Below are 21380 nucleotides of genomic sequence, written 5' to 3'. Positions count from 1 at the left end.
TCTTCGTTTTAGCTCTGATTTGAGTAATTTGAAAAGTCGTTGAAATTGTTATTCCCGACCTTATATTGTGGACAGTTCAAAATACTGAAAATAGTTAATAATTAAAAAGTAGGTTTGTTATCATTAAAACATCAATTAATTGATTGAAATTAATTAAAGTGAGATCAAGGCCAAAAAGCCAACAAGGTCATGCATGATGGTTATTTGAATAGGTATTCTTTTATAAAAGATGGTAGAAAAACTCCTTTGAGTTCTGTAATGTATTTGCTTATCAATTAAAGTTGAGGAAAAAAAAGAGTTCGAGGAATATTATTTTCATTCAAACATTGATTTAAGAAAAACATCCAAGGTTCTGTAGCTCAGTTGGTTAGAGCGTTGGTCTTATGAGCCGAAGGTCGCGGGTTCGAACCCCGCCAGAACCAATCAAACCTAGTCACCTGTTTATTAAACAATTGCATAAATGAACGAATTATAAGAGTATCATACCTGAGTTTTCGGATGTGCTTCACCCCCTTCTCGAGCGGTCCACTTACAAATGGTCTTCATGTATAAGAGTTATATTTCCTCATTATAGATGAGCATGAGACGTTAGTGGCGATTTGAGTATGTGGAAATTTAGGGTCTTTAATACTCACCCAGTGTTGGCATCTTCAGGAAGAGGTTTACAACACAGTGGCCATGTTCAGGAGACCACGAGCCATTCCACAAAGCTGAAGCTCACATTATCATAGTTGGCATGTGCTAGTTCGTCACCAGATTGGAAAGGGTAGGATCTGTAGACACCTTTACACTGTTATCAACCTGGCGTGGAGGTCTACTACCTTCTTAAGGACTTCTAGGAAGTTTAGAGTAAACTGCACTAGTTGTAGCAACCTAATCTTAATTGAGTTATTTCATGCATCCTTTGCCAAGGAGATATACCTATCAATTACTTAAGCGCATAATCCATAATTTAAACTTCATCTTGGTCATACTCGGGAGTTGAGGAGGTTCTTTGGGTTCCTAAGGCGGCTAGATGACTTAACGCGGACTTCTGACTTTAGGCTGTTTTATTTTGAGTTTTCGAGTCTTTCTTAGTTTAGGAGAATCAGGGTCTAGACCCTCTGACCATCACTCACAATCTTTAGGTGCTTAGTCTACTAGAGGTGTCCTGACCTAAGTCATCGTCTAGCCAACCTAACTTTAACACCCTGCTTCTTTGCAGATAAACTCACTCCACTAAGAGAACAAATAGTCAAACACCTGAAGCTAACACATATACACATACAAACAAAACAAGCTCGACAGAGAGATAACATTCATTAATTACCTGAAACACAGACAACGTTAGCCCATCCTCTTTTCTAACATAACATAAAACATATAAAACATCACTCAATCACAAATCTTATTATAGGAAAATTTTTATATTTTTATTCATTATGCATACCACCACACTCATTTCTCCAACTCATATTCTAGTCATGCATATTTTCTTTCTAGCATTTTATAATACATAAAATAGCATGGTTCTCACAAATCTCAACCTAGGGGCATAACGATAATTTTCTAACATACATAAGTATACACTCACCCAAAAACAACTTTTAGTCTTTAACATGCATTATCTAACCACGTAAGGTAAGGAATGTTTGTGTGCTAACACGTCCTAGCGATACCTACAAGTATTATTTGCCTAAAGTTCGTGTTGTTACTTACTTGGATGACGTGTATCTTTCCGAGCAAGCTTCTTCGCATGTTAGGAGCTCCAAAATTCCTGGAATTTTTCTTTCACATGCAATAACTTATGCATTCAACTCCTTCGTCAAAATTCCTAAACTTCCAAACCAGTTTTTTATTCTTTTTTATATATATACTCTTTAATTTTATAACTGTCTCTGAACAATTCAAATCAACTTAGTTTCTTCACAAAAATCGTAAACTTACAGCAACAAATAATCGAGTCCGAAAATCATCAAAAACAAAAAATTGACAAATATTTTCAGCTTCCGCTCTGAATCAAGTCCAACTTCCTTTATGAAACTTTGCAAAATTCCTCCAATATAATCATACTAAAAATTCAAAACTTAATTCCAAGAAAAACTCTCGAATTTAAAGGAAAGCTTAAATGAAGAACCAGTTCTTCCTTGATTCTTGACGGAATTGAGTGATTGAAAAGACAAGAATAGTTCTATTGAACCGTGACTACGAACATCTGTTCAATGCATATTCATGTGGTTGATGTAGCCATACTACACCTTACTTTCCACTTGGTATCTCTTCCTTGTGTTTTCTGTTCATGAAAAATGATTCGAACTCTTGTGGTGCTCCTAGAGCTACCCCACCTCTTATTATTTACGTTTCACCCTGCTAGAGTTTAAAGGTCACTACTAGAGCATTACCATCCATTAAGGAGTGATTACAATCATATAGGTTCCGTAGGCTCTATTCCAAATGCAACATATCCATCTTCCTAGCATCACACAATGCTTTTACATACGCTGAGGAAACTTGGGTAATATGAAGCTCTAGATCTCATCATTGGAATCGGTAATAAAATGGTCCATCCTCATCATCACTATACTAACCAACACTAGCACAAACCTTGTCAGTTCAAGGGCACTAAATCATACTCCTTGATTGTCTTCATACCCTATTTTGGTTCAAGAAAGGTTATATAATTCGTGAGTCTTACTATCACTTGGTAGTACATCATTAGGTAGACACCTTTAGACACCTTTAAACTTGGACTACGTCACTAGTCCTTCCTCAATGTCGAGTATTTTCAGGGTGTTGTTCTACTAAAATGTGTCATGCCTTTCAACATGTACGTGGCACAGGGTACTAGATACCATATAAGAAGCTCAAATATTGTAAAGTCATCTTGATAGCCTCCAACAACGCTTCTACGGCGCCTTTGATCCAAGAACTTGGTACCACGTGACCGAAGAAGGCCATTACTAGCAACTAAACTCGTCACTTTGGTTCTTGGCGTAAGATTAGTGAGCTCATAATACCAATAGAACTTCCCTCAGGTGTGTATAACTAGTGAGCTCATAACACTAACAGAATTCTCCTCAGGTATTCTCTATGAACTAATATCATCTTGGTGTATTTCGTCAAATAAAACTATAATGACAGTATCGAGAAAGTCAACTGAACATTTAGATCGAAGGACTTAACAATAAACTCTCCTAACTCATGATAGCTCCCGAAAGCATTCTTCGATATGTCCCTCTCTTTGATCCTCATCTAAAGGTATCCTAGCCTTGCCAAGACTCTTATGGTATTTACTATCTCACCAAAAATAGTCTCATAATTTCATCTCATGTGACCAACACAAGTCTTTCCTCACAGCGAGATGCCTTGTTACATAGCTAGTACTAATACTCATCTAAGTTAAATACGGACTTTTTGGAAGTAAATAATCCTTGCATAAGTCCTCTACATTCACCTAGGCTAGTTCCTGTAATGTCTTATGAGTGATCTAGTCACATCTCCTCTCGTAGTGATATCCCATCACTGACTTTTCGAGCCTATAAACCTCTTAGGTTCTTGTACAACATCATAGGGAACTCATTAAAAAATCTTGTGTGGTATCTAGCTTCCCTTAAACTTTGGGGATGCTTCCTCTACAAATAGGTGTAATATCCTATGTCCAGGTTTCCCGTAAGACATACCATATTTCTTGCTAGCTTGTTTACAAGTCACCATATCTACTACCACTCTCGTAGTTTCGATAATTGCATTTTCTAGGCTCTGCATCTATATGAGAATCCTTCACTAAGTATGGTCATCACACTCATGTGTGAAACTAAGTCCTACTCTTTGTATTCCATATAATCTATTTAAAGGTAGGTTACTATTATCATGGCACCTCGACTCTTCTCTCTCTAGTCGGTGTAGATGCGATAACGGCTGGACTCTTTTCCTGTTGCTCTTGACTTCAAGGTTCACTGGTCTACGCTAACGGTTTCACATCCTTGTCTCGACAAGCCTGCTTGTCCATATTTGAGGATGACTTATTACACTATCGCACCACAATCTTGATGACCACAAGCTACTACAATGTTGAGACCTCCACACTAAAATCCGAAGAAACTTATTATCTCTTGGGCGATCTTTCAACAAGAATATCCTTTGTTGCATAACTTATAGTTGGCATATTGCACATATCTCGTACTAGGCTTTAAGATATCTCATGCCCATCTCTATGGGTTGGACATCATGCACTCTGCGACATCACCTCTCTATCTTCCTAAGACTATGGTAATATCATGTGACACATTTTCGCCCTCATCACCTTATCAAAACACTATAACTCAATCCACATCGACATATAGGGTAAATGTTCAGTATTTAACACCCCAAAATGTCATCATAACCACCACGTGACCCAAGACAATCATCAAATTCATTTAGGTCTTACAACATAACATATATCACTGAAAAAGGTTAGACTACATACCTGGTCGTGGTAAGGTGTGTCGTTGATTTGAGTCACAGAGGTTTACGATTCTCTACCCTAAGAAAAAGTCTATAGAACCTAAAGTTCGACTACTCTAATATTAACCTGTCACAACTCGATTTTTTAGGCTTTAAATCTTGGACCATGACTAAGAAGACGAAGGCAAAATAAAAATAAAAATAAAAATAAAATAAAACAACATGTGAAAACCCGATAAGATTTCAATCGTAATAAAGACAACCACACAAAAATTAAATACAAAATATAATCTAATTATAAGACATTCTTGATTGAATTTATTATAGAGGGGAAAAGTGAGTTTCACATACAAATGCAAAACAAATTACAAAAGACTCAAACACAAAGATGGACTGACGTTCCGAAACGACTCCCTCTAATGACTGTATAACTCTCGAACGCTCCTCCACCTCGACCGACGGATTACAAACACGTGAAAAAGAAAGAGGAAAGAGGTGAGTATATAAATATGCTCAGTAAGCAACTACTTGTAGGCTTTCATCGCATCCTTAAACTAGTAGGTATCCGCGGGCTTTTCTCTCGGCCCTAGGAAGCTCGAGCCTACTCTCTACTGCTACCTGAGTATTTAGGGTGCTTCGAAGTTCCAAGTAGAGCTTTAACTGATCAAGGACCCACTTTGGATACGGAGGGTAATTAACTAATTTCTTGCGTCGCAGGTCTTCTGGGCTATCCGAGTGATCCCACACTCACTTCTTAGGAACGAGTTTACAACATAGTTGCCATGTTCAGGAGACCATTGGTCATTCTGCAAAGCTAAAGCTTTCAATACCCTAGTCTGGGACGCCGCGAATTTTTGGCCAAGGCACTGCAAATAGATGCTGGGTTCTCCTTTGTTCTCCATCATTTCTCAGCTCGGATCTGACCTCCTTCACTTTGTACCAGTTAGCAAAACTTTTCATGTTTGACGGCAAAAAGTAAGGCATACATGTCCTTTTGAGCATGAAGGCCTTACTGTAGGTATGCTCGGGGTTGCTTTTAACGTGTGCGCTTCGACATTGCGTTCGAAATCTTTTCTCATCGTATGTGTTCGTCAAAAATCTCACAGGGTCGCTTGTTCACTTTGTCTCACACTCCACTTTCTTGCAAGTGTGTCTCTGAAGGGTGTGACTTGGTGAGGCGAGCGTCGTGGGTGAGGCGAGCGTCTGCCCGAGAATTTTGGTGGCTCGAAAGAATTCTCGAGGCTTCCGGCGACTACACAAAAAAAAAAAAATCAGCCATTACACTCCACCTCTTTTTTGTTTTTGATTTAATGTCTTGTGTATGTTCCTTATTGTGCGTTTAAAACTAGTTATGTATGAACTCTATTTAAATATAATGTAAATATATGTGTATGCTATGTTTTAAATTCTTCTTTGTTTTGTTTCGTGAAAAATTTTACCATCTTCCCAAGTTGCCATTTGTGCTTTGCGAAAGTTCAAAAATTAGGTCATGACTCGATTCAACTAGATTCTTTCATCTAGGAGAGTTGTAATTCAGCAATCCAAAAATAAAGGCCTTCAAAACTAAAATAAGAAAAACTAATAGCTGTTGAGGCTCAATCTCTGATTTTCTTTTCAATTTCCTAAAAACAAATGTAAAATCCCTTTTCTGATTTCTTTTTCTTTTTATCTTCACTAACTCATAATTAATTCATTTTCTTTTTAAAATCTATGATATGAGTTATCTAATACAATTTAAATCAATAAAATAACTAAAAGGAAAAATATTTTTAATAATTGAAACACAATGTTTAAAGTTGTCCCATGACTAGCTCCTTTACCGTACTTTTCACTCCCATTCCACAATCGTGCACTTACTTGAAAACTATTTTTAATATCAGGCGAGTATTAAAAATACTGAATAAGGTACTCTCCAATTAAAGTCTGATATGCAAATATCTATATAGTTATGCTATGCATTTATTCTCCCAAGAAAATGTAAACAATTTGCGAGAAAGAAGTTATTACTGCTTAAATAGAAATGTTATGAGACTCTTTATATTCCTATGTTCAACCCTTCTCTTTCTATGTAAAACGACTTTTTGTAACGACCTAAAATTTTCTACTTAATTTAAGGTTGCTATTGTACATATATCCTAAACGTTAAATGCGGAAGACTTCATTTAAATTCCATAAAACACATTTTTTATCTTAAAACACAGCCATAGACTCATGTGTTTCAAAAATATCTTTAAAACGACACAACAAAAGACTAAATAAAATAAATAAGTGTTAAAAACATCTTATTCTAAATGCAATTGACAAAGCCGTTTTCAATCCATTTTGATTTTAGATAAGATATTCAAAGAGCTAGATAATTGAAAAAGAGATCTAACATAACTTTTCTATCTCTAGCAAAAGATAAAAAAAAATGAGATCTAACTTACAACTTTTCTATCTCTTTCCCCCTCTCTATCAAATCTGCTTGAAGTGAAAGTCATCTACAATTTTTCTCTTCCAAAATCTGCTATATTTCCTTTTTTTTCTCCCATTTTTTTTTGTTCCCAAAATCTGCCATTTTTTTTTGTTTCTGTTCTGTTTTTCTTTTTTTTTTCTTTTTTTAAGATCATGCCGATCAAGTGTTGGGGAGATAGTTGGGGAAGGTAGAGAGAGTCAATAATTTATTTTTTTTAAGTTATTATTTACTTTTTTTTTTCCTTTGTTTTTTTTTTTCTTTTTCTCTTTTTTTTTCCGAGTCATTACAGGGTCCGTAACTTAGTCTTATGCGGAACGTAACTTAGTCATATCATCATAGGAACGTATCCTAACGCCATCGTTCTATCAATCTATAACAAACCTATCCCTTTCTACCCATATCCTAACCATATTCTTTCATCAATCTCCCCTATCCATAGAACTCCGATATATAACCTAACCTTATCGTTTCATGAACATATCTTACTCCTATCGTTACATTTCGTTTTGTGCATCCTTCTCGTATCCTATCTCAAACATATTCTTGAACACATCGTACCATAATTATTATCATACAATTCACATATTATAACATAACATAAACATAATATAAGCATATTGATTCACAGATAATTCACACATATTAGTATATATGACACGTGTCAACATCAAATATAACCATGCCGACAGTAAGACCACTTACCTGGCTAACTTAAGTCGTTGTCACGAATATATCGTTAATGAAAGTTCGATTCCGTCCTTTGAAATCCAAGTCAACCTATGTGAGCCCATGACATCAGTTTCAAGTTTGAACTCTATAAAATTATCTCTAATCTACCTCCCTCCATTGTTAAAAGTCTTGAAATTAATATATATATATATATATATATATAAAGCTATTTTCACTAAATATCTTATTTTCTATTATTACTGTGGTTGGGAATATATGGTTACTAGACAAAATTTAATGGAGTTTCTTCTCCTAATTCTGATTTTATTTTTAAATTCTATTCACCAAATCTTTCTCCAATCTTCCCTCCTTCTGATTGTATAAATAGATTTTCATTCTCTAAAAATTACTTCTACTCAGTATTTATTTTCTAACCAGACATTATTGGCCAATTTTAATAGATGGTTTGCGTAATGCCAACCAAAAACCAAAATCTAACTAATTGGATACGTGAAAATGAGATTTGATTATTACATGATCGGGTAAAATATTGGATAAAGGAAATATGATCTGGTCCTAAATTAATTTCTTATAACCATAACTACAAAGGAAAATGAAATCTAGATAGGATTAGTAATAACATCCCAAAATCTCTAAATCTGCAATTTGCTTGAAAGTCATTTTATTTTTTTTTATCAAATCTGACATTTTCTCCATTTATTTTTTTTATGAAGGGTGATATTGTGCAGTGGGTTGAGGAGAGAGGATGAGATTGGAATGAGAGGTTAGTGGAGAGAGGTGGATAAGTTTTTTTTAGTAATCCTTTTTTGTTATTTATTTATGAATTATTATTATAACTATTATTTTGACGTATATTTTTTTATTTGTTTATATATATTATATATATATATATATATATATTGGGCTATTACACTTTTGCTCTCCAAACTCGTCTCTGTGTCGAAGGGTGTCTGAAAGAACGGAAAACCGAGAGTGTTAGAGGGGAAAGCGTGTGGATTGGTTCACTAAATTTCTTTATTGGTGAGTTTGCGGAACGTGCTGTTCGGAGGAAGAATCGAGTGGAAGTAAGGTATATCGACATCGGGATCATTGTGTCGAAGAAGGTTGACCGTCAGAAATCGGTGTTGTGGACGTTGTGGGATCATCGGCGCGTCGCCGGAATTAGGGAGGCGGAAACTAGGGTTTCGTCGCTTGTCGGGTAAGGAAGGCGAGGTTTTTGGAATCGAGTCGGGTTCCTTCACGTTCGGCCTTTAGTTTCAGCCCAACGCCCAGACGTATAATTGGGCTGCGTTTCTGGCGGTCCAATACTGCAGACGCGGGCCCAACAGCTCCAGCGGCTTCGCACGCATACACAGTGCAGCTCAGCTAGCACATGTACGAAATTAGCTCGGTTCCGTCAACTCCCGTGGCTCGGCTTGGCAGCTTAGTTGGTCGGCTCGGCTTATCATCATTCTAGAACTAAACATATTGACATTAGACATCATTTTATTAGAGAGCATGTACAAAATGGACATATTATTCTTGATTTTGTAAACTCTAATAATCAATTAGCATATATTTTTACCAAGCCGTTAAATGAAGAAATTGTTTGCAAAAATAAGCTTGAGCTTGGTATTATTCGATGTGATATATCTTGAATTTGAGTTTGGTATTATTCGGTGTGATATATCTTGGATTTTATAATCTTGTTTAAAGGCATGTTCTTAGAGGAGCATGTCATCATTTTATTTTTTATTGTTCTTTTTATGATTAAAAAGGGGAGAAAATTAAGAAAAATATGTTCTAAGTTTGTTATTTTATTAATGAATCACTGGTTGGTGTGATGTTTCATAATTCATTGAAGCATTAATATAGGGAGAGAATATGAATTTGAGTGAATTTCAAATTAATGATGATATATTAGAATGCCTATGATGATGCATCGATATTATTATTTAGACATGTGCATTATTTTAAGTTTTATGGTTTTATGGATTTCATACTATTTTTCTTAAAATGGTTTGTCATCATAAAAAAAAATGAGAGATGGTTGGCTTTTTCGTCCTTAATCTCAAATTAATTAATTTTAATTAATTAATTAATGTTTTGATGATAACAAACCTACATTCCATTATTAACAATTCTGTCTTTTGTCCACAATGTAAGGTTGGGAATGACAATTTCAACGTTTTTTTTTCACTCAAATTAGAGCTAAAATGAAGAAGTTTCAGTCAAAACAAGATATTGGACGTGATGATGTTGTGGCAAAATTGACATCATGGACCAATCAAATTCAAAACAAGATACCCGACGTGGTGATGTGGCGACAAAATTGACATCACATACCAGCGGCAAAATTTACATCATAGACCAATTGAAGTATAACATTTATAACTTCGTTAGAGTAATAAAGGGTGGAGTTTTCCATTACTTTTAAATTAAAATAAAATTATTTGAATTATAAAAAATTCTCCATTACATTTATAAAAGTTTTCGATTAATTTTAAATCGAAAGAAAATTATTTGAGTTATAAAATTATTTCAATTACATAGATGTATAATTATTTCTATTAGATTTATAAAACTTTTCGATTACTTTCATTAACATTATTTTATTATATTATTACATTTAAATAAATAAATAAATATATATATATATATAATTAAATAAATGAAACATGCGTTCTATAATTTTTCACGATAAATTTAAATATATATATATATATATATATATATATATATATATATATATATATTATTTTTCGTGATCCACGTTTCAGTTTACGTTTTAATAGTCCGTATCCATTCTTATTTTTACAACATTACACTATTTAAACTCATCCTCTCTTCATATTTTTCATAACACATCACACATCACACAATACACAATACTGTTCTGGAAAATATGAATAAGGTGATGAGTTGTGATAAGTTATTAAAATAGGAATTGATAGGGACCACTAAAACGTGAACTGGTGGACCACTAAAACGTGAACTGGTGGACCACGAAAAATAATATTTATTTTTTATTACAGACCACATGTTTCATTTATTTAATTATATATACATATATATATATATATTATTTTAAATAAATATTAAAAACATTTTAAATTCATTTTTATTATATATATATATATATAAATATAATAATATAATAAAAAAAATGTTAATGAAAATAACCATTTGAAAGTAATTGAAAATTTTATAAATTTAATTAAAATAATTATAAAAGTAATTCAAATAATTTTCTTTTTAAGTAACTGAAAACTTTTATAAAATATGTAATTTGAAATAATTTTATAATTTAAATACTTTTTTTAATTTAAAAGTACCAAACACTTTTTCTTTTAATTTAGAAGTAACGGAATGCTTTCAAAGTAACATAAATTTTATAAATGTGATTGAAATAATTTTATTTCAATTTAAAAGTAATTGAAAATTTCACCCTTTATTACTTTACCAAAGTAATAAATGTCATACTTCGTTCTATGATGTCAATTTTGTAGTTGGTTCATTATGTCAATTTTATTATCACATCATCACGTCGGGTATTTTGTTTGGACTGAAACTTCTCCGTTTTAGCTCTAATTTCAGTGAACCAAAAAAGACGTTGAAATCGTTATTCCCAACTTTACACTATGGACAAAATACTGAAAATTGTTAATAACTGAAGGTAGGTTTGTTATCATCAAAACATCAATTAATTAATTAATTTAAGATTAAATGGCCAAAAAACCAACCATCTCCCCCTCGACAAACCATTTCAAGAAAAATAATATGAAATCCATAAATTCATAAAACTTAAAATAATGCACATGTCTACATCATCATAGACATTCTTATATATCATCATAAAATATTTTTCTTAATTTCTCCCCTTTTGTAATCATAAAGGAGAAGAGTAAAAAAAAATAAAAGAATGACATGCTCCCCTAAGAATATACCTTTAAACCAGATTATAAAATTCAAGATATATCACACCAAATAATACCAAACTCAAATTCAAGATAGATCACGAATAATACCAAGCTCAAACCTATTTTTACAAAAAAAAAAATTCTTCATTTAAAGGCTTGGTAAAAATATCTGCTAATTGATTATTAGAGTTTACAAAATCAAAAATAATATGTCCATTTTGTGCATGCTCTCTAATAAAATGATGTCTAATGTCAATATGTTTAGTTCTAGTGTGATAAAGAGGATTTTTTTGTTAAATTAATAGCACTATGTTATCACACAATATAGGCACACTGTAATAGTCCAAAAATAAATAAAGAAATAAACAAATAAAAAGTTCAAATAATAATAATTAATTAATTAATTAAAATTAAAATTTAAAAAAAAAAAATATTTCCCCACCTCTCTCCACTAACCTCTCATCCCTTCGTACGATTATCTCTCCTCTACCCATCTTAGGCCAACTGCAAAAAAAAAAAAAATAGAAAACAAACAATGGTTAGATTTGAGAAGAAGTAAAATGGCTTTGAACAGATTGCAGATTTAGAGATTTTTGTCAGTTATTACGGTAAAATTCTATCTCAAATTTTCTTTTCCTTTGTATAGTTATGGTGATAAGAAATTAATTTATGATCAAATCTTTTTTCCTATCTTAACAGTCTGTAATAGTCAGATCCCATATACAATTATTAGATTTTTGTTAGCATTTTAATTATACAAAAGGTTATAAGTTAGATTCAATAAAATTTTAGGTGGCAAATCTATAAACTAAAAGATGGTAGCCTATACTTAAAATTGGTTAGTAATATCTGTTTACACAATTGAAAAACCTATTTACAAAATGAAAAAGATGAGAGAGAGAGAGGGAGATTGAGGAAAGATTTGTTAAACAGTATTTAACCATAATAGAAAATATTAGAGGCAGCGAGCTCCTTTCAATTTTGTGTAACAGAAAACATTCAGAATTTTCATCAGAGGAATAGTGAGCTTCTTTAAATTTTGTCCAACAGAAAAGATCAGAATTGGCCAATCTAAATTAGAGTAATAATTTTATAGAGATAAAACTTGAAACTGATGTCATGAGCTCATATAGGTTGACTCGGATTTCAAAGGACGGAATCGAACTTTCATTAAAGATATATTTGTGACAACGACTTAAGCTATCCAGGTAAGTGACCTTACTATCGGCATGGTTATATTTGATGTTGACACGTGCCCTGTGGTTCTGTACGTGTCATATATATTGATATGTGTGAATTGTCTGTGAATCAATATGCTTCCTATATGTTATGTTATGTTATAATATGTGGTTTGTATGATAATAATTATGGTACGATGTGCTCAAGGATATGTTTGAGATAGGGTACGAGAAGAATGCACAAAACGAAATGTAACGATAGGAGTAAGATACGTTCATGAAACGTTAGAGTTAGGTTACATACCGGAGTGCTATGGATAGGAGAGATTGATGAAAGAATACGGTTAGGTTATGGGTAGAAAGGGATAGGTTTGTGATAGATTGATAGAACAATAGCGTTAGGGTACGTTCTTGTGACGATATGACTAAGGTACGTCACGTAATGATATGTCTGTGATAGGTATAAGAACGTTAAGGCTATAGTAAGTTAGAGAACGATATGACTATGAAGTGTTTACGTTATGACTTGGTTATGATATGATACATTGTATGCTAGATTATTGTGCTTAAATACGAAATCATGTGAACGTGAATGTATGTTATTTATGCTACTTAATTGATGTGATATGAATGCATGTGACGATGTGTGGCCCTTGTACGATTATGGCTTGTTGTATGAGTATTGGAATGTAACTGAATGAATTGTATGAAATGAAATATGGTAAATTGCATGATACATAACCCCGCTAGGAATATGTATGATATGTAATGAAATGAGAATGAGAATGACATGTAAGCATGAAAACGTGACACGAGGTTATGTTCATTAAATGATGACTGTAGGACTAGTGGGACCTCATGCATATTGTGTGATCATGCATTTGGGGGGATACCCCTATCCCATCACGAGGGTACGAACGCGTCATCCAAATGACAGGACAACGATCGTTATGCCTTGCATAGCGCTGCAGTGACGGTTTTAGTTTTAACGGGTCCCGGTGGGTCCTCAGAGCATGTCCACCAGCTAGGGACAGTGGCCCAGTGGTGTGCGAACTAGCTGGTGAGCCCATACTCGCACGTATGGGCTGCGTGTAGAGTATATGGTACACGTCCAAGATTACCTGTTAGGATTACACCATAGGAAAAACGAAACGAAATGAAATGAAACGAAACGAAACGAAAGATAGGTCCCATCATTTCATTGCATGTGATTGTTGCATTTAACCCCAATAGTGGGGTCACTTACTGAGTATTTCTTTGAATACTCAAGCCATGTGCTACTACATTTTTAAGGTTAAGGCAAGGCATTCCTGTATGGCTGACGACGGCATCGCAACTCAAGATCATGGCACATGCATAGGATAGTGGCATTTATTTTCTTAGACTTAGGATAGAATAGGATGTTTTAAACTTAAATGCTTATTTATTTTATTTCGAGTCTTTTGTTGTGTCGTTTTAAAGATGTTTTCGAAACACGTAAGTTCATGGCTGTGTTTTAAGCTAAAGGTTATGTTTTATGGAATTTAAACGAAGTCTTCTGCATTCAATGTTTATGGTACGTATACAGTAACGACCTTAAATTAAGTAAAAAAATTTGGGTCGTTACACACACTATCAAATTTTAATCCAAAATCACAAAGAGTTTGTTTCATTCAAAAAATTTGAGCACAACAACTAGCAACCGCAATATATTGCGCTTCGGTAGTAGATAAGGCAACAGAATTTTGCTTTTTACTAAATCAAGAAACTAATGAACTACCAAGAAATTGACAAGTTCCACCAGTACTTTTACGATCAAAGTAAACTTCCCACAAAATCCGCATCAGAATATCCTACCAATTTAAACTCAACATTTTGATACCACAATCCTAAAAAGCAAATATTTAAATATTCTTTTAACGACATGTAAATGAGATTCCTTAGGACAAGATTGAAACCTAGCACAAAGACATACACTAAACATAATATCAGGTTTACTAGCAGTCAAATAAAGTAAAGATCAATCATACCTGGATAAGATTTTATATCTACACAATTACCTTTTTCATCCTTGTCAAGCTTGGTAGGTGTGCTCATTGGAGTTTTTGCAATCTTACCTTCGTTGAACTTGAACCTTTTGAGTAAATCCTTGGTGTATTTCTCTTAATTTAGGAAGATACCATCTTTCAGTTGTTTGATTTGAAATTCAAGAAAGAAACTGAGTTCTCCCATCATACTCATCTCAAATTCATTACGCATACATTTAAAAAATTCTTCACATAAAAAGGATTGGTAGAACCCAATATAATATCATCCACATATATTTGCACTAATAGCATCTCTTTTTCTTTAATTTTAATAAAAAGAGTAGTGTCGAGCTTACCATTTTGAAATCATTCTCAATAAAAAAAAATTATAAGTCTATCGTACCCAGCTCTTAGAGCTTGTTTTAAGCCATAAAGAGTCTTTTTCAACTTATAGACTTCCTCCTTATTATAACCATTTAAGAATGCACTTTTCAAATCCATTTGATATAATTTAAAATTCTTGTAAGAAGCAAATGCAAGTAACATTTTAATCTAGCAATGGGTACAAAAGTTTATTCATAGTCTATACCTTCCTCTTGAACCTTGAGCTACAATAGCTTTATTTCTAATGATATGTTCATTTTCATCAATTTTATTTCTAATGATATGTCCATTTTCATCCATTTTATTTCTAAAACCCCGTTTGATTCTAATGGAAATATTAGAGGGCCTAGGAACTAATTCCCAAAATTTGTTCCTTTCAAATTGATTTAGTTCTTATTGCATAGCTAAAATCCAAAACTCATCATTTTCGCCATCCTTAAGACTTTTTGGTTCAATTTGAGAAACAAAAGCAAGATTATTAAATAAATTAATAGAGGAACGAGTTTTCACACCTTGTTCGGAATCACCAATAATCAAGTTCTTGAATGAGAGAGGCATACTTAGTACTTTTGACACTGATGAAGAACCTTCTTCCTTCTTAAATATGTAAGCTCACCCCTCCTCTACACTAACAAGTAAATCTCCAAAATTTCTTTCTAAATCAATTAGACTCATCAGAAATATTATTACAAGATTCATCAAATACCACAGGCATAGATTCTTCTATAACTAAAGTTTTCTTATTGAAAACTCTATAAGCTTTAGTAGATGAATAACGAAAAAAATACCCATATCCGTCTTAGAATCAAAATTTTCCAGCTTTTCTTTGTTGTTCAAAATAAAATATTTGCAACAAAAAAAAAAGTTTGAAATACCCAATATTTGGAATTTTATTATGCCAAAGTTCATGAAGAGTTTAATAACATTTGCAACCAAAAAGTTTGAAATACCAAATATTTGAAATTTTATTATGCCAAAGTTCATAAGTAGTTTTATCTGAGCGGTCTAATTAAAACTCTATTTGAAACATAACGACAGTATTAACAGCTTTCGCACAAAAATATTTAGGTAATTCCTATTCATTTAACATTAATCTAACAAATTCTTGTAAAGCACCATTTTTTATTTCAACCACACTGTTTTCTTGAGGAGTCTTTGGAGAGGAGGAGTCATGATATAAACCATTATCTTCACAAAATTTTTCAAATGCTACTGTCCAATTCTCCCAATGGTCACTCCTAATTTTAGTAATTAAAAAATCTTTTTCATTTTGAACTCATTTTACAAAACTAGCAAATCTTTTCAAGATTTCATTTTTATGTTTTATCATCAAAACCCAAAAAATCATAACTATCACAAACATAGTAATTCCCTCCATAGCTAGCTTATTTAGAAGGACCAAATAAATTCATATGTAATAGTTGAAGAGCAGTAAAAGTCACATTTTTAGATTTGAGAGAAGATTTGGTTTGCTTGACAAACATCACAGATTTTATCTTTTTCAAATTTAAATTTAAGAAAGCCTCTAACTAATGAATTTTTTTTTTAGATATTTGAAATCAAATGCATACTAGCATGTCCTAATCTTCTATGCCATAACCAAGAATTATCATGCAAAGCCGAAAGATATTTATCATTTGTAGGACAATCATTTATATCAATACTGTACACATTACTATCTCTATTTCCAATAATCAACATTTTTCTATCACTAACATTTTTAATTATTCAATTATTTTTATCAAATATAACTCTAAAACCTTTATCTTTAAACCATCAACTAAAAGTACATTTCCAAGTACCAGAGTCATTATCTATAATACCCTTACCAATTATTTTACCTTTCTTGTTGTCGCCAAAGGTTACTAAGCCACCATCCTTCTTGAAAAGACTCACAAACTTGTATTGGTTTTCCGTCATGTATCTTGAGCAACCACTATCCAAATACCACTTATTTTTTTGGTAGGCTTTCAAATAAACCTAAAAACAAAAATATTCAAAATTATTCAAAATTGACCTTTTGGTACCTATACTTGTTTGAGTCCTTATAAGTTGGTTTTTACAGATTTAAGAATCATGTTTGCATTCATATTAAAAAATTTATCACAAGAGAAAAGACAACATCATGCAGGAATTTATTTCTTGGACTAAGTTTATGTTTTCTATTTTCAATAGAAAAATTATTTCTTAAAACATTGTTAAATTTTATATTTTGAAAAAAATTTCTTTTGGAAGGAATGTTTTGAGAATTTTTAATTTAAAGCAATTAGGTCTAATATGATCTTCAACCCTGCACTAATGACATATAGGCTCAAATCTAGATTTATTAGAGTGAGATACAAATACACTAATGACATATAGGCACAAATCTAGATTTATTATAGTGAGATACAAATTTGCATGTGTTAGGCTTAGACACAATGGAGATGCTTTAACAAATATTCTTTTAGAACTTGGAGTAGAACATTCATCAATATAGCCTAATTCTCTTTTATCACCATAAGGCTTACCTGCTTCAATTATTTTATTGAATTTTTGAACACATGTAGTTAACTTTTTAACAGACTCTTTAACCTTACCAAGTTCTTCCATAGTATTTGATTCCTTTTCTTTAAGTAATTTAATTAACTTATCTTTTTCACAACAATGATGCTCAAGAAATACATGCTTTTCACCGGGTATTTCAAATTTTTGATTATTCTCTCTTAAGCAAGAAATTTCATTTAATAAAAACTTATTTTTAATAATTGAAGCCTTATAATTCTTTTGAAGCATATTTTGAACCAAGTTTTTCTAAATTAAGTGCGATCTCCTGAAAAACTTTAAATAATTCAGGGTAAGAAAGATATTCAAGAATTACCTCATTTTCTTCGTTCTCTTTGTCACTATGAACCATGAAGCAAAAATTTGCGACTTTTTCATCACTTGCACTTTCATCACTATCATCCCAAGTAGCCTTCATTGCTTTCTTCCTGGATTTCTTAGATGATTTGAGGAGAGGACAATCCGGTCTTATATGACCCAACTTTTTGCATTCATAACATATTATCTCGTCATGTTTGCTCTTTTCACCTTTTTTGGTTGGTGAAATGTTTCCTAAATTGTTTCTTTCTCTTAATGAAATTTTTATACTTACGTATAAAGTAGGCAACATCATCTTCATCAAGGGCTTTCTCGTCGTCAGAGTCAACTTTCAATGTGATGGACTTTAGGGCTATACTTTTTTCTTTTTGAATTCCTCTTCCATTTAGGGCTATACTTTTTTCTTTTTGGATTCCTCTTACATGCGCTTCTCCTCTTCCAGGTAATCTCATGCGTCATGAGAGAACCAACAAGCTCATCCAAAGGAAGCTTTGTGAGATCCTTTGCTTCTTGAATTGCCGTCAGTTTTGCTTCCCAACTTTTAGGTAGAGACCTAAGAATTTTCCGGACATTTTCAGAAGTAGAATATGCTTTTCCAAGATTTTTCAAAGTATTTAGAATATTAGTAAATCTAGTAAATATATCACTGATCGATTCATTTGCATCCATTTTAAATAGTTCATGAATATTAGTAGATCTAGTAAATATATCACCTATCGATTGCATCCATTTTAAATAGTTCATCATTATGAACTAACATGCTAATCTTTGTTTCTTTAACTTGGTTTCTTTAACTTGATTTGTTCCGTCATGAGTTACTTCAAGAGTTTTTCAAATTTGAACACATAGATACTCTATTAAATTCATCATTACTTAGAGCACAATAAAGACAGTTTATAGCACTAGCATTAAGCTCCTCAATATTATTGACAATTATTGACAATTCATCAAATTCATCCTCCATTTTAAGCTCCTCAATATTATTAAGAGTTTTTGGAATATTATTAAGAGTTTTTGGAAGGGCCTTTATTCACGTTTAAAAATTGCAAATAAATTTTCATTCTAGCTTTACAAGTATAATTTGTTCCATCACAAAAACCGTTTTTAACACATTGATTTGCCATAAGCTCTAAAAATAAAGTTTATAAAAAAAAAACAATAAGAACCCAATTGGGTCAAACTCTAATACCAAATGTTCGATCGATATGGCAATCCTGGAGGAGTGAATAAGGTTTCAACAATATAATAATTTAAACGTGATTAAATTTTTCTAATAAAAATAAAACTTAATAATAATTTAGAATTTAAATAGGAAAGGGTTAGAAAACATAAGACCGGTTTATAGTGGTTCAGTCAAACTCGACCTACTCCACTCTCTAAATGCCTCTTCGGAATTTGAATAAACCTTAACTCTTTCCTCGGATCAGAACCCAACTGGGTCAAACTCGACCTACTTCACTCTTCAAATGCCTATTGGAAATTTGGATAAACCTTAACTCTTTCCTCGGATCAGAACCCAACTGGATCAAACTCGACCTACTCCACTCTCCATTGCCTATTGGGAATTTGGATAAACCTTAACTCTTTCCTCGGATCAGAACCCAACTGGGTCAAACTCGACCTACTCCACTCTCCAAATGCCTATTGGGAATTTGGATAAACCTTGACTTTTTCTTCGGATCAAAACCCAACTGGGTCAAACTCGACCTACTCCACTATCCAAATGCCTATTGGGAATTTGGATAAACCTTAACTCTTTCCTCAGACCAGAACCCAACTGGGTCAAATTCGACCTACTCCACTCTCCAAATGCCTATTGGGAATTTGGATAAACCTTAACTCTTTCCTCGGATTAGAGCCCAACTGCTAGCCGCTCTTTTTACGAGTTCAAAAGCAAAATCGAGTTCAAAAGCAAAATCAATCATTTCCACGACTCAGGATCAAACCGGTACAATTGTCTAAAATTTTGTAGAAACACAACTTTTTGAAAAAATAAATTTACAATTTGATCGCTCACCTCACAACTATTTTCTCACAGTACAATTGATATCTCTCTCGATAAACAAAAAATAAAATTGGAAGCTTTGTAGAGAATGGAGACTTTTAAAAAAAAGGTGATAGAGGAAACTATGGAAGTTGTGTATTGTGTTTTGTACTGTGTTGTGAAAAATATGAAGAGGGATGAGTTTAAATAGCGATGGAGTTGTAAAAATAGGAATTGATACTGACCACTAAAACATGAACTGAAACATGGACCATTAAAAATAATATTTATTTTTTTAAAAAAATTTATCGTGAAAACTATATACACATGTTTCATTTATTTAATTATATATATTATTTTAAATAAATATTATAAATATTATAAATTCATTTTTATTATATATATATAAATGTAATAATATAATAAAAAAATGAATGAAAATAATGTGAGTAACCATATAAAGTAATTGAAAAGTTTTATAAATGTAATTGAAATAATTTTATAATTCAAATAATTTTCGAGTAATTGAAAACTTTTATAAATGTAATTGGAATAATTTTATAATTTAAATACTTTTCTTTTAATTTAAAAGTACCGCAAAACTTTTAGAAATAATTAATTTAAAAGTAACTGAACACTTTTAGAAATAATTTTATTTTAATTTAAAAGTAATTGAAAACTCCACCCTTTGTTACTTTACTAAAGTTATAAATGTCATACTCTAATTGGTCTATGATGTCAATTTTTCCACTGGTCCATGATGTCAATTTTATCACCACATCATGTCGGATATCTTATTTTGAATTCGATTGGTCCATGATGTCAATTTTGCCACTACATCATCACGTCGGGTATCTTGTTTTAACTGAAACTTCTTCGTTTTAGCTCTAATTTGAGTGAACAAAAAAAAAAGTTGAAATCGATATTCCCAACCTTACACGGTGGACAAAAGAGAATTGTTAATAATTGAAGGTAAGTTTGTTATTATCAAAAACATCAATTAATTAATTAATTAATTTGAGATTAAGGGCCAAAAAGCCAACAATCGGCTTATCGGCTCAGTATCGCTATAATATATTGATTTCTAGGTTTTCGGCACTTCTGAAAATGTTTTTGCCCTTATTTTTACCATATGAGGCCAGTATGGTTCCTAACCGTCAAAGACAAATTGTGCTAGGAGTTTTTTGGTAGATAGCATGAGATTTAGTTAGGGTATATTAGGGAAGGTTCCTAAATTTTTATGTGGTTATTATAGGACGTATTTAACCGTTGGAATTAGCGTGTTGTGAGTGAATTCGGACAAGGTCATCAAGGTAAGTGACCTTACTATTGGAGTTAGCTTACTACGTGTTGTATGATGGTGCGTGCCCTGTGGCCCATGCATGCACCATATTTTATGTGACATGACTATATGATGTATGGATTATGTGATTGTTTACTCTATGAAAAGTAATGGATTATGTTGATTGTTGACTGTTGACTGTTTACGCTAGGAAA

The 21380-nt window shown here is 32.4% G+C and overlaps 1 non-coding gene across 1 annotated transcript; it reads left to right on the top strand.

Annotated features, from left to right (window-relative positions):
* Positions 1 to 348: 348 nt before the first annotated feature.
* TRNAI-UAU lies at positions 349 to 422 on the top strand. Its single transcript has one exon. It is a non-coding gene; the product is annotated as a tRNA-Ile (tRNA).
* Positions 423 to 21380: the final 20958 nt, after the last annotated feature.

Source organism: Cucurbita moschata, unplaced genomic scaffold (genome assembly GCF_002738365.1).
Source record: "Cucurbita moschata cultivar Rifu unplaced genomic scaffold, Cmos_1.0 Cmo_Scf00188, whole genome shotgun sequence".
NCBI lineage: Eukaryota > Viridiplantae > Streptophyta > Magnoliopsida > Cucurbitales > Cucurbitaceae > Cucurbita > Cucurbita moschata.
Note: the sequence above shows the minus strand (reverse complement) of the source record. Positions and strands in the feature narration are given on the sequence as shown.